This window comes from Eupeodes corollae, chromosome 3, assembly GCF_945859685.1.
Source record: "Eupeodes corollae chromosome 3, idEupCoro1.1, whole genome shotgun sequence".
Lineage (NCBI taxonomy): Eukaryota > Metazoa > Arthropoda > Insecta > Diptera > Syrphidae > Eupeodes > Eupeodes corollae.
Window position 1 is genome coordinate 46,921,264 of NC_079149.1, and position 16,158 is coordinate 46,937,421.

Sequence of the window (16,158 nt, forward strand, 5' to 3'; positions counted from 1 at the left end):
GAGAACTCAATAATTGGATTAATAGTGACCAAAGAAGGGTTAACAATGAGTTATACGAATAATAAGGATACAGCTTTGTAGACTTCGAAAAAAGAAGCGGACCTTAGAGGTAAAGTTTATGGTAAAAGACAAAGCCACCTCTGGAACGATGTCGTAGACCAAGACTCCCGGAGCCTTGGAGTACGCAACTCAATGACTTCCGCAAACAACCGGGAAGTTAAAGAAGCATGCCAAACGTGGTCCAATTCGACGAAGTAAGTAAGTAATATGACAGTCAAGTTAACAACAGCTTTCTAGATATTGTTAACAAGAAACAAGTGGAATTTTCCAGGAAGTTCCACACGATCACTTTTGAATCGAATTTAATAGTTTCGAAAGGTGACTATCCTAAGTTAACTGCCAAGTAAATATTAACAGGATCTTATCAAAAAAATAAAAATATTAGTTGACTACCTAACAATTAAAAATAAATCGCAACACCACTTAAAATGATTACCAATTAATATTTCAAACATTTTTACATTATATTAAATAATTCGAAACAGAAACAAGTGATCAGACGAAATTCGTGATTTTATAGCATTCTTGTCGACAGAGACAGCGACAACGACTTCGGTCGAGGAGCTCTGCGAAATGTTTTATTGTTTAATTTGCAACAAGAAACGTGTCATATGTCATTTATATAAATATTTATTATTAAATTATTACCCATAAAAACAAATTTAAAAAACAAAAAGTCGTTTTATGTATGTACATAGTTTTTCGAAAAGAAAAGAGATGATATATAAAATTAATAAATTTCCTGTCAATTAAGCGCCTTTGAATACAAAATTATTTTTCAATAAGAAAGGTACATACGGACGTACTGTAGGTACATACCTATTATTATTATTAAAATCTTAATCACGTATAGATAGATATGTGTTATGTATGTACGTACAATTATTTTAAACAAATTTGTTATATTTGATTTTAATACGTATGTCCATAGTTTACATACATGCAGTGAGTATCATTAATATTCGTTTTTTATTCCTAAACATACTTTTTGAGTTTTTCTCGTAGTAAAATTTGAATTGAGGTTTATTAATTGGTTATTTTATAAATTAGTATATTATTCCCTAAATATATTTCATTAAAAAAATGGTGCAGTCACTTAACTGCATTACGATATACGATTAAAAATTCAAAAAGGACACATGTAAGCGCTTCATTAATATTCGTTTTTTTTTGTTTTCTTAGCTGAGTTTGACATTTGCCCCGATTAACAGATTGTCCATTCAAGAGTACGTTTGCATACATTTTTAAAACAATTTAGTGTAAGATCGTTTGTTTTTATTTAAAAAATTAATGATGGAGCGCAAAGGAAAAAATGCAAGTCTTGAAAAAAGAAACCTTGTTATTTTTCACCATAATAAAGGTGAAACATACAAAAAAATTGCTAATATTTTAGACATGAAGCCAGACACTGTCGGTGTAATTGTTCGGAGGTATAAAAGAAAATTAAGGATCGACCCAAAGAAGAATGGTTTATAGTAAGACAAATTATAGCAAATCCTCGTTTTGCACCAAAAATTGTGCAAGAAGTGTTAATGGAATGCAAAAAGAAAATATCTGCACCAAACCATAAAGACAAATGGCTACAATGGTCGTGTTGCACGAAAAAAACCATTTATCAATATGCGCAACAGGCAAATTCGGATCAAATTAATGAGGCACACAAAAATAAGGATGCAACTTGGTGGGATGATGTAATATTTGCTGACGAGAGTAAGTACAACCTCTTTGGATCGAATGGAAGAGTTATGGTGTGGCGCAAGCCAAATGAAGAGCTTAAAGAAGGAACACAAAGCCAACAGTGAATCATTGAGGCGGGCACATCATAGTTTGGAGTGCATTTTGGCAGCAATCATGTGAAATTTAGTATTCATCGACGGTATATTAAATAAAGACTACTATTTAAGGATCCTAAAAAAAGCAAAGTGCTGATAAAATGGGGCATTTTAAGGAATTTTAAATTTTAGCGATACAAAGACCCGAATGGCTTTTGCATAGCTGTCCAAAAGTTATCCAAACACCTACACAATCTCCAGATCTTAATCCAATCGATAATTTGTGAGATGAATTGGACCCTCGAGTTCGCGAAAACCCTGTCTCGTCAACAAGTGCACTAAAGCAACGGCTTCAATAAGAATGGCGCAAAATAGGCATTGAATTCCTTCAAAAAATTAAAAAAAAATATGCCCAAGCGACTTCACGGAGTTTGATCCAATCAAGGGTATCCAACAAAATATTAAAATCAATGGTGAGAAAGATTAATTAAAAAGTTAATATAAGTATGTAAAGAAAACCGAATAAAGTGTTATTTTTTGAGTTGTCGTACTCTTTTTTATTTTATTTTGTTAATTTGCTATAATAATTGTATATTCAAATTTTTTAATATAAACTATTTTAAAGAAAAACTAGATTTTAACTTTTTTAAAGTTTAGTGAAAAGTAAAGTGTTTTTATGGAAAGAAACACGGTGACAATTGCCACACAGCTAGCAAAACTACTCGAACAATCATCTAAGTACCAATCACCGCTGTACCGAATGTTTGTAGACTATGCTGACGATATATGTCTCATGGCAAACAACATGGCAGGCTTAAATCAGATAATTCATGCAATTGAATGGAGAAGTGGCTGGCTTAAGGATTAACACAAATTAGGCCAAAGTAATGACCACGGGCAAAAGCACACAAGTTATTTAGAGGCAGGGGATCATAGAGGAGATCGAGCAGTTTAATTATCTGGGAAGTTTTATAGCCCTCGATGGCGGAACAGACCTGGATGTTAACAGTAGAATAAACGAAGCCCGTAGTGCATTTAAAATCCTTTCTCCTATGTGGAACTCTAGCAAAATTTGCTACGCATCAAGTTGAAACTCTTCGAATCAAACGTCAAATCAGTACTTTTATATGCTCCAGAAACATGGAAATGCTCTGCCAACATCTCGAGCAGAATACAAGCTTTCGACAACCGTTGTCTGCGCTCTATTCTGAAGATCCGGTAGCCGGAAACCATATCTAACGTTGAGCTGTGGAATAGGAACGGACAGACAAAATTGGACGTAGACATCATGCAACGGAAACGGCGTTGGATAGGCCATACACTGAGGAAACCTGACGACAATATACCAAAACAATTCGTCCAATGAAATCCCCAGGGTAATAGACGCGTTGGAAGACCAAGGACAACTTGGAGGTCATCAGTTTTGAAGAAGGCTCGGTTTCAAGGTATTCAATCGTCGCCATAGATGAGGTCAGTTGCGGTGAATCGGGATAGGTGGAAGGATCTTGTTGCTGCCCTATGCTCCAGGAGGAGTTAAAGCGCTGCTGTACTTGCAGCCGGACTACATATACATATATATAACGAAACAATGGCCGACAAGATCATGTGATTTGACACCGTTGGACGTCTTTCTTTGGAGTAATTTGAAAAAAGGTGTATGTCGATAAGAAAGTAACAATTCAAGAGCTAAAGGAGGTGATATGATAGGTGCCTCAGCGCCATACACAAATTTGGACCATGCATCGGATGGAGGTGAGCTGTTTAGGTCGCGGCGGCCACTGTCCTATATTTTTCCCATATGTAATTCAATAATAGAAATATTATCATAATAAGAGAGTAATAACAATTTCCAAAATAATTTGTTTATCCGCCTTAAAATTAAATAATCTTTTTTAACAATTAAATGTGGTAATTTTGGATGTTTCTTAAAAATTAATTGACGTTTGTCAAAGGTTAAGGGTGGAAAAGCAGTTAAACAAAATTAAATGTTGTATTTGTTAATAGAACAAACTTTCTAAATAATTATGGAATGCAACGTCATTCAAGTGGCGAATTCGGCAATTCCAATTTTCTAAGACATTACTAATAGTTTTGATATCTAGTTCATGAATTACTTAGCCTTAAGTGCGCATATAGCTGGATTGTTGACATAACATTGGCCCATCACGAGTCTTTACAACAAAAACGTTAAAAATTTAAAAAAACGGTGTTTCAAGTTTCATTTTCGAACAAAATTTGTCAAATGATGTTAAAATTACACAATCCACCCAGACTTGGTTTCTAGAAAATAACGTGCAGCCTTTTCGAGTCCCAGATTGGTCAAGATGAAAATGCACTTGGACATAAATTATTTTTCGTCCAACACGGTTGTCTAATTCATTTGGATCTTGTAATAGAATTATCCGGAATCTTTGTAAATAATTTTTCTGAGGATGGATAGTGCGTGAAATGATGAGCTGTTGATATCGATGTAAAGTTGGTGTCGTGTATTGAGTATCACACTCTTACTTATGTACATCATCCGAATTCGGTGACGGGTGCCATGAGTCTTCTACAATAGCATATCAGTGCCACCGTCTTTTCGCAAAAAGTTGAGTACAGTAGACGCAAAATTTCAACCTATGACTTAGAATGAAACCACTAGATGACACCACCCATGTTTTTAGACAAAATAATGCTTTTTTGAGAATCGCACAGGCTTACTCCACTCAACTTTAGATCACTATGAGCTTTGTTATTAACTTTGAGGAAATTTAGATCAATGCTATAGTTACACATTTTACTTGGACTGATCACGCTTATTTCTTGTCCCTTCTCCATATTTCCAGTTCATTGAAAAAAAACCAACTGGCTTGTGAGACAAATCATTATACAAATTTGTATTGTCTTGGGAAGCTTTCCCTGCTCAACTCAAATACTTAGTAATTTTAATTCATTAATAAAGCAACTTCCCAGGAAATATGTATGTTCTTTTCTTGAAACAACTGTAAAAAAAAAACAAAATTCTACTAAAGAGGATGTCTCAATTCCGTTAAATGACAATCCTCACAAGGTATGTTAAACGACTCTTGGGACACTAAATGTTGGATCAGTTTTGAAATTTAGGGTGAATGGCATGAAAATTGTCAAACTATTTTGTTACCTTTAAATTGTGCCGTACCCATTCCTATACCTCCTACGATTAATATTTATAATAGATTATTGTTCTGAAATATGAAACTAATAAAATTATTGTTTTTTCATTCATTTCGGCAATATTTTTTGTTCGTGCCGATAGTACAGGAGCAGCTTCTCCAAATTCTCTGCCAACGTAATAGAATTCCAACATAACCTATGTAACTCACTACAGGTGGTTCTCTAACCAGAAAAATATACATACAAATACATACATTATTATTATTATTATTATTATTTTAAAATACAAAATAAACTCAGTGAAAATTTTAATGTCAAAGGTTTGTTCGATGTCAATTCAAGACAAACTAGTCTTACTTCGTGTACCAACAGCACAACACAGTACAGCAGTGTACAGTATATCCCTTGAGGCGTTTGCCTTTTCATAATGATATACCTCTTGTATCTACACCCACTAACTTATGAAAACAGAACATTGCTTGAAGCCAAGGGAAGCTTAATACTAAAAAGCATCCCCCATAACGAAGAAACGAAGACAAAAAAAAAACATTAAAACAAGACAAAGAAAAAACTGAAACATAGGCAAAGAGTGCATCATCTCATTTAATTTGTATATAGTTCATGAACTCTTCTCCCTTAAGCGTAGGTTTAATCTAACCACATGAGAGACAAATAATAGATGGTATAATAAAAATGCAATACAAGCTGCTTCCATTCCTATTTCATGATTTATTTAGTACCTAAATAACAAAACGAATCAAATGATGATGATTCCATGAACTCATTTTCTTTTTTAAATGAGTTAATCTCATAGAATTTTACACATATGTAGGTATGGAAAATGAAAACTTTAGTAACTTATTCTAGTCCAATCAATGCAAAATCTCTTTCCCGATTTATTACCAAGTCTTTGATTGATTGTACTTTAAAAACTATAAAGGAAGTCTTTAGAATTAAAGGAACGACCATAGGAAACTATTGTTAACGATGGTTGACTTGACTGTGGTTAAAAAAAGAAAAGACCACCATACTGTATTATATGACACAACAACAAAACGAACTAACAAAAAAGATGAGATTTTAGTCAAATAGCTCTTAACTAGACACTGGGAGAATCAAAGGTGTTTTTTATTGGTAAAGGAAAATTTCAAGTACAAATATACTGAAAAACTTGGAAAATTTCTATTAAATACCTAAATACCAACTTAGAAAATGCTCCATATAGGTAAAAAAGAAGCTTTACAACAACCTCGGAAACCATAAAATAATTCAAAACATTTTATTTCAGTGCAATGGTTGATAAGGTGGAATTTGAGGTTAATAGCACGCGTTTTTTTCCTTTAGCTATGCAAGTTGTTATTTTTCTAATATTATTCGGTTTTCAAAACCTACAAACTTGCAACTATACTAGTGTAGTTTGCGGTCTAAGAACAGCGTTTGTTTTCAGGATTTTTACCGTGCCATTTTTTCAAACCCAAACTTTTTTTAAAATAAAATACAGAGTTCATTGTTTAACCATTTAAATTTAACAAAAGTAAATATATAAATATTTTTATAGGAAGAAAGGAGCAAGTTTGAAATACAGCAATTAATTTAAACATGGAATGAAACTTAAAATAACAATAGAATATTATTCTTTCTTAGTTAGTTATGTACTTGTCATTTCATGTCTATTAGTTTTCATGTTTAAAAATAATTATTTAAATGTATACAAACATACATAACATATGTATGTATATGTATGTAGGTATGTAACTATTCAATGACATTTTAAAGAAAGTTTTATTTTTTTAAATCCCAAATATTTTAATATGGAGATTTAATTTGTTAGCATTGCTACAAGTGTTTATGAGAACAAAAATTATTTTGCAATTCTTTAAGGTTTCAAGCTCCATCTTTTTGTATGTACATTTTATAGTAATTATACAAATATATATATTTATCTTTCTGTTATGTAGTTTGGTAACGTTTCTATCCTTGATACTAGTGTTTCCAAAACTTAATTTTTTGGAAGAAAGTGTTTATATTGTGTTGAGTTTTTTTTTGAAAGAGTTTTACTTCAGGGACTTAATAAATAAAGAGATTTGTAAAAGAAGACCCGCTATTTGGCTAGCTCTTATATTTTATAATTGAACAAGTAAAAACAATCTCATTACTTAATATGTAACGATATATTGTTCAACAACTCAGTATAAAATAAATAAACATTTCTATGTGCGAGTATTGTTACGGTTAGAACAACCTACAGTTTTGCCGAGTACGAACAGTGAATTAGAGAAGGCACTTTTAATGTCAACAATAAGTCTTGGAGGATTTAACAAATTCTTGTAAGGCTTAAGGTAGCACAGCCAGGTATGAATCTTAGACCTAAGGCATGAATTCTAAAATTGTTAAAATTCAAATTTGCGTCATAGTGAAAATAATGCAAAATAGGGACAATTTAGTTGTGTAAAGAATCAATACCGTGTGTCAAGCATCGCTCAAAAACAATTGGGAACATCGCAACAGTATCCCGCACGATACTCCAGGTTTGGAATTGAGAACCTTAAAAAATCTAAAAATCATCTTCTATCATGAATCCCATTGTAATTTCGTATGATACATTAGTAAGCATAATTGTTGCATTACAAAATAAATTTAAAAAAAATGCTGCAACGGTCCGTTGAGAACTATGGCCTAGTGACTTACAACTCTCAACCATTTCTGTGGGTTTATATAAGCAGTTTAAATCAGCAGTTTCTCCGAACTCCTTATTTTAGAAAGCACTTTTCATTACATGACTTACTCTCAGAGGACTTGGCAATTCCTCGAAAGAGGTAGTACCCGTGAAAAAAAGCTTGGCATGGATTGAAATCAAAAACTCTGGCATGCAAGTCCTACGCACTAACCATCTATTACATTTTGGTCTAGGAAAATCCAAGAATGGCGGTTGAAAAGCAGCTCCCCCTCAACGTGTCACTTTTTATAACAGTTCTTGAGATAGCAGTGTATTTGGACCTTGTCTATTCAAAAATGAGGCTGGAGCCATTGTGACGGTGAACAAATTACAACCCTGGTAAGTCTAGAATTACAAATCGTATTAATTAAGTCTTTACAGAATAAACCAGGAATATGCCTATTTGTTTTGACAGTACCGTCTTAAACTCATTCAGTCTGTCTGAACCAGTTTCTGTCGTGAGTGCTTTTTGCATAACATCAAAGAATTATCAATTAATTTCTCTTTTCTGTTTTTTGTTTCCGATATTAAAATCAATCAATGATTATTACTCGTAGCAAGCACATTACTTAACAATACCCGTGTTTTTTTGGCATTCTATAAATAGTATAGTAGAAAATTGCCAAGAAAACCCATCGGCAGTAGCCAGATTTTTGTATTTAAGAGCCTTGCACATGAGCGCGAACAACGAATGAACGGATGGACGAACAAACGTGATTTTATACATTTCAAAAAGTCAATTTCAAACAAAAACACATTTTAATTATAAGAAACCAATTCAAACTTATGTTAGGATAATAAAATTTGCATTTTGTTCTCTATAATAAAAGAATTTTGTAAAAACAATTTGGTAGTAACGAATTGCAGTGTGTTTGCTACGAACCGTCAAACTCTATTCGCGTTCCACATACCATCCACACTGCAACGAATAAATTGTTCGCGCTCAACTTAACCTCAAAATTATACCACTCTTGTTTTGTTTGTTGAAAAGGGTAATTATTAATTGACAATTCGTCGCTGTCTGCGAATAGATACAAAGCTCATGTGAAAGGAAGGTCAAAATATGCGAACATCCACAGTTTGCAGTTCGTAGCTCATGTGCAAGATGCTTAAAAATTGGTATAACAGAGATAAAACCTGTCAGAATAATAATAAAAAAAGATGAAAGTTTTGTAAAAATCAAAAGTTAAAATTAACTTCAGCAAAAAAACTAACTAAAACTTATAAAATAGACAATTTTCAAGAAAAAATGGTATGAAAACATCTGGAAATTGAGATTCTATAAAAAAAAGTTCATTTAACAATTGCTTCAAGGAGGGGCTTTGTTCGTATTCTAAATTAATCTTTGATGGGAACATAGCAAATAAATATTATAAAATAATAAATACTAAATATTTTTCCTCTCGCAAAATAACCCCAGTTAGTGCATTTTCATTAACAAAACTTAATAAACACATAATTCCAAATGCATCGAACACAGACGCATTATACACAGATCCAAATACAATATCAATCGTACCAACATTTGAGAACGAAATCACATAAGATCCATTCGAGATTCAAATGTTAAAAATCCATCCGTAGTAAGATTCTACTTTAACTTTTATCGTAGTATTCATACTGCGGATATTGTTTTGTTATTCGTGTAAGATCCTATTATACTATTGATAGATTTTCCAACAAAACACGAGTAATAATTGGTCTAACAGTTTTCGCACTAAGCTCGTAAATCAATAATTACGGCATATTATTTTTAAAGACTTCTAAAAGCAAAGCATAATTTAAGCCCAGCTTATTATGTTGAGATAGGTACCTACCTGCTATTGATTTGTTATAGAATTTAAAAAGTATGGTACCTATGTAAGCAGTGTAAAAGGGTTTGATTTTGATTAAACCATGCATTTATGGTTTTATGACATCATCGTTTTGTAAAAAAAAAAAAAACATCACATCCTCTAAAGACATGTATTTGTAAATTATAAACAATGATATCCTACAATAAGAATAATAAGTTCTGTACAAAAAAAGGAAGAACCATGGACCTTGTTAAGTATAGAAAATCTTGTCGATACTTTTCTTCCTATCAACCTAAGTATCTAACAATATTTATTTATTTCTTCCCTTTATAGGTACTAAATAAATATGAATATATTTAGGTACCTGACAACAAATATTACACTCAATTTTAAGCTGCAACTTATTAGCATAGGTATAACAATAATTAAAATATGTAACTATACCTATACGTAGGTACGTCCCCTATTACAATTTGTAGAAGAGATTCCTGATTCTGAAGATATACGAATACCTTACAAACTATGTTTTAATCAAAAACAAAGTTCTATTTCAACAAATACAAAAAAGGTAGGTACCTATAAACATTTAAGTTTAAATCGAAAGACACCCACATATACCTATACATCTGTAGTTATATAGTTTTCTACCTGTAGACATACAAGGTACCTATACAAGGAACTACATATTTACCTTCATGCATAAATGGAAAATAGTTCAACATCCTATCATAAATAAAAATCTATTGGTAAAGTACAAAACATATGTACATATAGATGTATAGATACCCATTTACACATCGACCAAGTTACAGCCGCATTAAAATGCATTCCTACCCAACATCGCACAGATATAAAACAACAAAAGAATAAAGAAAAAATACATCTCCCCCGCAAACATAAAAGAAGGCGAAACTTCCACCCCCTCTTTTCAAACAAATATTCAATCAAACGCTTCATCAATCTATGAAATATACCTACCTACTATTGCTAGGTATAAATGAGCACAAAATAATAATAATAATACAAAAGAAAATCTACCTACTAAAACAAAAACATCAACCATAGGTAACAAATTATGTATTTCAAAAATTAAAAAAAAAAAGGAAGACGATTCCATGCCTTCATCGACAGTCATGGGGTTAGGTTAGGACTGGCACTGGATGCCGGAGAAGGGACACCGCTCCACATTGGCTCTCTCTTCGTTCCTCGTTTTTATTTTTTCCTTGGTCGACAATAATATCGGTTTTGTGTATCTACTCCGGAGATAGTGTTGTATAGACTGCATTTTCAATTTTTGCACAAAATTGCAATATACCTATGTACACACATTACTGGATACATATACATATGTATACCAATGTGTACTGCACATGTAAATTGCACCAAGTAGATTAATATTTTCGATAATTCTCCTTTCTTTTTTGTCTTCATCTCCATCTCCATCTCCGTCTGCGTACACGGATAGACATTAGTTTATACATTTTTTAATAGATTTATCACAAAAATCTTAATGTTTAACAATGAAAATGTTCTTATTTAAGGATGGAACTTAAAAAAGTGGAAACTAGAAATGTATTATACACAGCAGAACACCATAGTGCATACATAGTAGGTATGTAGGTACCCTCCCAAGTCCCAATCTACCTTATAGGTATTGTTTTTTTTTTTTCTTTCATTTCAACCAACCACCCACCCAGCAATCCAACCAACCCTACCCCTATCCCGACTTGGCTGTAACTTGCTAAATAAAATTATGTACCTATATCAATAAAATAATAACAATTAAAAAAATATTATAATGTTTTCCACTTGATTGTTTAAAAATTGTTCTTTAATTTAATTGCATTAAACATTTATAGATGAAAAAATGACTATGACTCACGTGCTGTCTGTCCTTTCTCGGGTTTTGAGAACAAAGTCTGGTTTCTAGTTTAGACAGCGACAGCAACGACAACGACCACGAACGATTCTTCCTTCTTTTCTAGGATCACCCCACACTTGGAATTCGCATTTGGAGCACCCCACGCACTCAGGATCGGGGATTCGTCGTCGGGACGAGTTAGTGAATTAAATTTAAACAAAAACTAAGAACACACCCGTCTTCCTTTATTTTTCTTTATAAATCGGGGCGAATTCTAAACAAAAATAAAATAAAACCTTAGATCCTTATTTACACGGTTTATTTGTCATATCGGTAAATAGTTTTAATTTTTCTTTTTACTTCACTTGTTTCTTTTTGTTATTTTGTTTAATACACACACATACAAAACATGGGACACTGTGTGAAGAGAAGAAACGGCCACGAATTCTTTTATTTTTTATTTTGTTTATTTCTTTTTGGTCGAATTAAAAAAAAAAGAAATACGATTTTCTTTCGTCGAGTACCGACGACAACGGCAACGACAACCCAAAAGATGGGGTTGGGGTATGAGACGTCGAGGGTCGAGAATCGAGATCGAGAAACAACGAGAGGGTTGGGGTGGTTTAAGTTTCGTTTCTATCTTGTGCTTGTGCTCCTCCTGCTCTGCTCTTGTCGTAGTCGTACGATGAAAGAAATGTATATCCAGCACACAAAAACCGTTCGTAGATGAAGCAGCAGTAGGGAATTTGGGATGAGGACAAGGAGTAGAACGGTTCTTTTCTTTTCAGCGTTTCATTTCACATTCAGATTCACAGCTCGACATCGACAACGGCAACGACAACGGCGGCGGCGGTCGGTGACGGTAGCGGTTATCAATGGATGCGTGACGTATTGTGTGTAGAGGTGTGTGCCTTTGCTAAACTGGTGCTCCTCTTCAGTAGCGACAGCAATGGACGAAGATGGCGAGGCAGGACGAAAATAGTATCGTTATTATCGTATCGTGTGTTTTTTCTCTGGCTGGCTCCACTCCGGCACAGCACTCTGTCTGTCTCAGTTGCTATTGAGAACGAGCGAGATAGATAGGTATGCACTATTTTTCTTTGCGTATACGTATATGCGCACGCATACGACTCAACCAAAACGTACACTCTCACACGACCTAAAACGATGTATTTGACGGGCGAGGTCCAATATGAAAAAATATTAATGCACTGCCAGACGAGAAAATATGATTTTTTTCTTTTACTTTTTTGATTTTGGAAAATTTTTATTTTTTTTCACCAACTTTTTTTTCTTCGCAAAAATCTTCGTGAATCGAGAAATAATGGAAATGAATTTGATTTTTTGGTGTTTTGAGGAAACACGGGAGTCTGGTCGTTTGATTTATATACCGACGAGAAAGTGAAAAAGTAAGGAAAAACGACACAACGATGATGAAAAGGGATTTTTTCTTTTATGGAAAATTTCGATTGTAAGGACCGGCACTTGAATTGGGGGCCCCAACAGGCGTTTGGCCAAGTCCTTTATGGAGGTCTCTGTTGTGGTGCCCCTTGAATTATATTATTTATAATTTGAGAAAAAAATTTACACAAAAATTCTACAAAAATCTCAAAAAACTCTCACACACAAAATGACAACATGAGAAAAGTTCATATAAAAAAGATCTACTGAGAAAAAATGACGAATGCCGCCTCCAATATGGCGGATTTCTCAAATACACTACTTCTCGCCACTTGGATTAGCTAGTGTGAGGAGATCGAAAGAAGATTCGCACGAAAATCGTTGAGTTTTTTGTTTCACTTTATCCACATTCGGCGAATTCAAAATGTCAAATATATTGTATATTTTCCGATGTGGTATGGTAATGCTTGAATGTGAAGAGAAAATGTAAATGTCAAAAAGAATGATAATTTTGTGTTAAAATAATTGAATATTAAATTAAGTGTATGGTTTTACTATCTTATAACATAATTTAGGTGTAAATGAATCGATGGCTATATTTCGATTTTGTTTTAGTTTTTGGTTTCCTTTTGAAAATTCAATTTATTTAGTGGCCATCTGTTGGAAGTAAAATGCAGATTAGAAAGTACACTTAGTACGGAAAACCTAAGGTAGCTTAATGACTAGTTTAAGGTGTTAACAAATGGATGCCTTCGGTTTTGTTTTCACTTAGCACATATCATAGATAAACTTTGTATGGTAGTAGTGATTTATTTCAGTGTTTGGTACAAAATTCACAATAGAGCATTGGCTTTTGCCGTCAGCCGAAAATGAGTGTGTTTTTTAAATATATATGTAAGTAAAGTTTAAATAATGTTTTTGACCATCTAGTGCTACTATTAAGAAAATATATAGATGTGTTTATTTAGAATGCTTCATTCATAATTTGTTGCCGGTATTTTAGTGCAGTTTTTAAGAAGTTATATAGAAGACTCTAGTTTTCTCCGTTGAAGATTTGCAGGATTTCGTCCAACGCCAGTGTATTTTTGTCCCAGATTGCTCTATGTATGGAACAGGAACCCACGAAGTGTTGTACATCTTCCCTTACTCTTAAATTGCACATAGTGCACTCCACATCTGTTTCATTGTTGTAAAGCAGGTAATTTAAGTATAGTAGTTCACCCCTGGTTTTAAAAATGGTAGATAACATAATATCTAGGTTAAATCTATCATCAAAATAATTCTTCGGGCCAAGGTCATGTTGCAATAGTCTGTATGTTGTTCTTGACTGGCTTTGTTTGCTTTGGTTCTTAAATTCATTTCATTTAGACTCTTCTATTTTTGATATTAGATCTTGTATTTGTATCTTATGGCTGAATCACAAACACGCTTCAACTTCGGCTCCGTCTGCGTTACCGTGGCCTTGCTTCGAGGTTGCTTTTAATGACATTTCTATTATTTCATCCCTCCAAAGAGCAAATACTTTATTGATTGCCATTTTTTTACAGCTGTTGAGCTGTCAGACAAAGCAAATGTTTAGATAATTGAACTAGAGCTTCCGTTTGGAGTCACATTACGTTACATTACGTTTTTTTCCTTATGATTGTCAAACGAAACGTAAGGTCGAAGCTCCATTGTGATAGCATGCATTAAATTCCTATGGCTGAACTCGTAAACGTCAGGCGAAGCTATTCAGCTATTACTCGAGGGCATCTCGTTATTGTATTCCAAAATGACGCTGTGGACGCTGCTACGCCTTGCCCATTCATTAAAAAATTGAAGATTTTGATAGTGCCATGACTTTCTGGATGTACATAGCTGAAATGAAGTTCGAGTGTGTGTATATAAAGTGGGGGTAAACCTGTTTCCAGATGTACCATGTAGTTTGGAGTAAACTGAAGATTTTTTTTTTTAATATCTTAGAAGTTGTTCCACCTCTTCATATTGGTATACCTCCCAGAGTTGTGCCGCATAGCACATTATGGATCTCATGACTGCATCAAAAATCTTGTACTTCGAGTTTGGAGGGATATTCCTCTTGCACAACACTCTATTCTAGGTTTATTCTATTCTTTTAATTTTTCTTGCAAGTGTTTTTTGAAAGACAGTTGTGGTGTCATGGGTACACCAAGATATTTATACTCCTTGACTATTTTGAGATCTTCATTGTTCCAAGTCCATTTTTCGTTTCCATCAAATCGTCCTCGTCCGTTGCAAAAAATCATGATTTTCGATTTGCTCGTATTGAGTTGAAGATTCCATAAGTAGCAATATTGATGTAGTTTGTTGATCATCAACTGCATCATGTCGGGGCTCTCTGCTATTATGAGAATGTCATCATCATACAGTAGCAGCTTTATTGCAAGACCATCAAATACTATACCACCAGGTAGGGAATCTTTGAGATCATCAAGAAAAATTGAGAAGAGTATTGGACTCAGAAGGCATCCCTGCTTGACTCCTGTTTTCGTCTGAAACCAACAAGGCAAAGTGTTTCCATCCCATACCGCCGTTAGATTATCCTTATATAGATTTTGCAGTACCTTGAGCATTTTCGTTGACATCCCTAGATTTCTCAATTTAAAAAATAGAGCTTTCCTATCTATCGAGTAGAAGGCAGCCTTAAAGTCAACGAAGAATGCGTAAAGTTTCTTTCCTCTATGCAGGAACGACAGCGCAATGCCAGTAAAGTAAATATTGTCCACGGTGGAGTAGTCTTTTTGGAAACCTACTTGGAACTCACTGAGTAGATCGTTGTCTCGGATCCAGTTCCTAAGTCTTTCCAACATAATCCCAGTAAATATTTTTGTCACTCTATTGAGGAACGAGATTCCTCTGTAATTGCTTGGATCTTTTGGGTCACCCTTCTTTAGTAAAGGAAATATTTTATTTTTATTGAAGTTTTCCGGTGCCTTTCCAAAATTAAAAATAGAGTTGTAAGCCTTTGTAAGCTCTTCTAGAAAAGTTTCTGTTGACTTTATGAAGAATTCATATGGAATACGGTCTTCACCAGGAGCTTTATTAGTGTTGCAGCGGGAAATGACTCTGTTTACATCTTGTGCAGTTATTGGCAATCTAACTCTTCCACTTCCAAAAATGGCAGCGCAAAGTGAAGATCGTTTTTATTGAGATTATTGTTCAGGAGCTTCTCGAAATGGGTTGCTAACATGGAAGCATCAATTTTTATATTCTGCCCAAGAGTTGTGCCGTTTATTGTCTTCACGATCTTCCAGAAGGATCTGCTATCGTTAGCATCCTTTAGTTTCAATGAAAACTTTGTATATCTATTTGAATAGTACTATCATGAAGAGGAGCGCTCAGACTAACATCTTTTCACCGACTTCCTTAACATATTTTACATGTGGAATGTATTGGGGT

At 33.8% G+C, this 16,158-nt stretch overlaps 1 protein-coding gene across 4 annotated transcripts in view; it reads right to left on the reverse strand.

Moving 5' to 3' along the window:
* LOC129952785 (G protein alpha q subunit) overlaps positions 1-13,046 on the reverse strand; it is a 37,344-nt gene extending 24,298 nt beyond the window's left edge. For 2 of the 4 annotated variants that reach the window (XM_056065605.1, XM_056065603.1), the window contains exon 1: positions 11,362-13,045. The gene's annotated coding sequence lies outside the window, so the exon portion shown is untranslated. Of the gene's footprint in view, positions 1-11,361 lie in introns of all 4 variants that reach the window. The other 2 variants (XM_056065606.1, XM_056065602.1) reach the window with 2 other exon arrangements.
* Between the last annotated feature and the right edge of the window lie 3,112 nt (positions 13,047-16,158).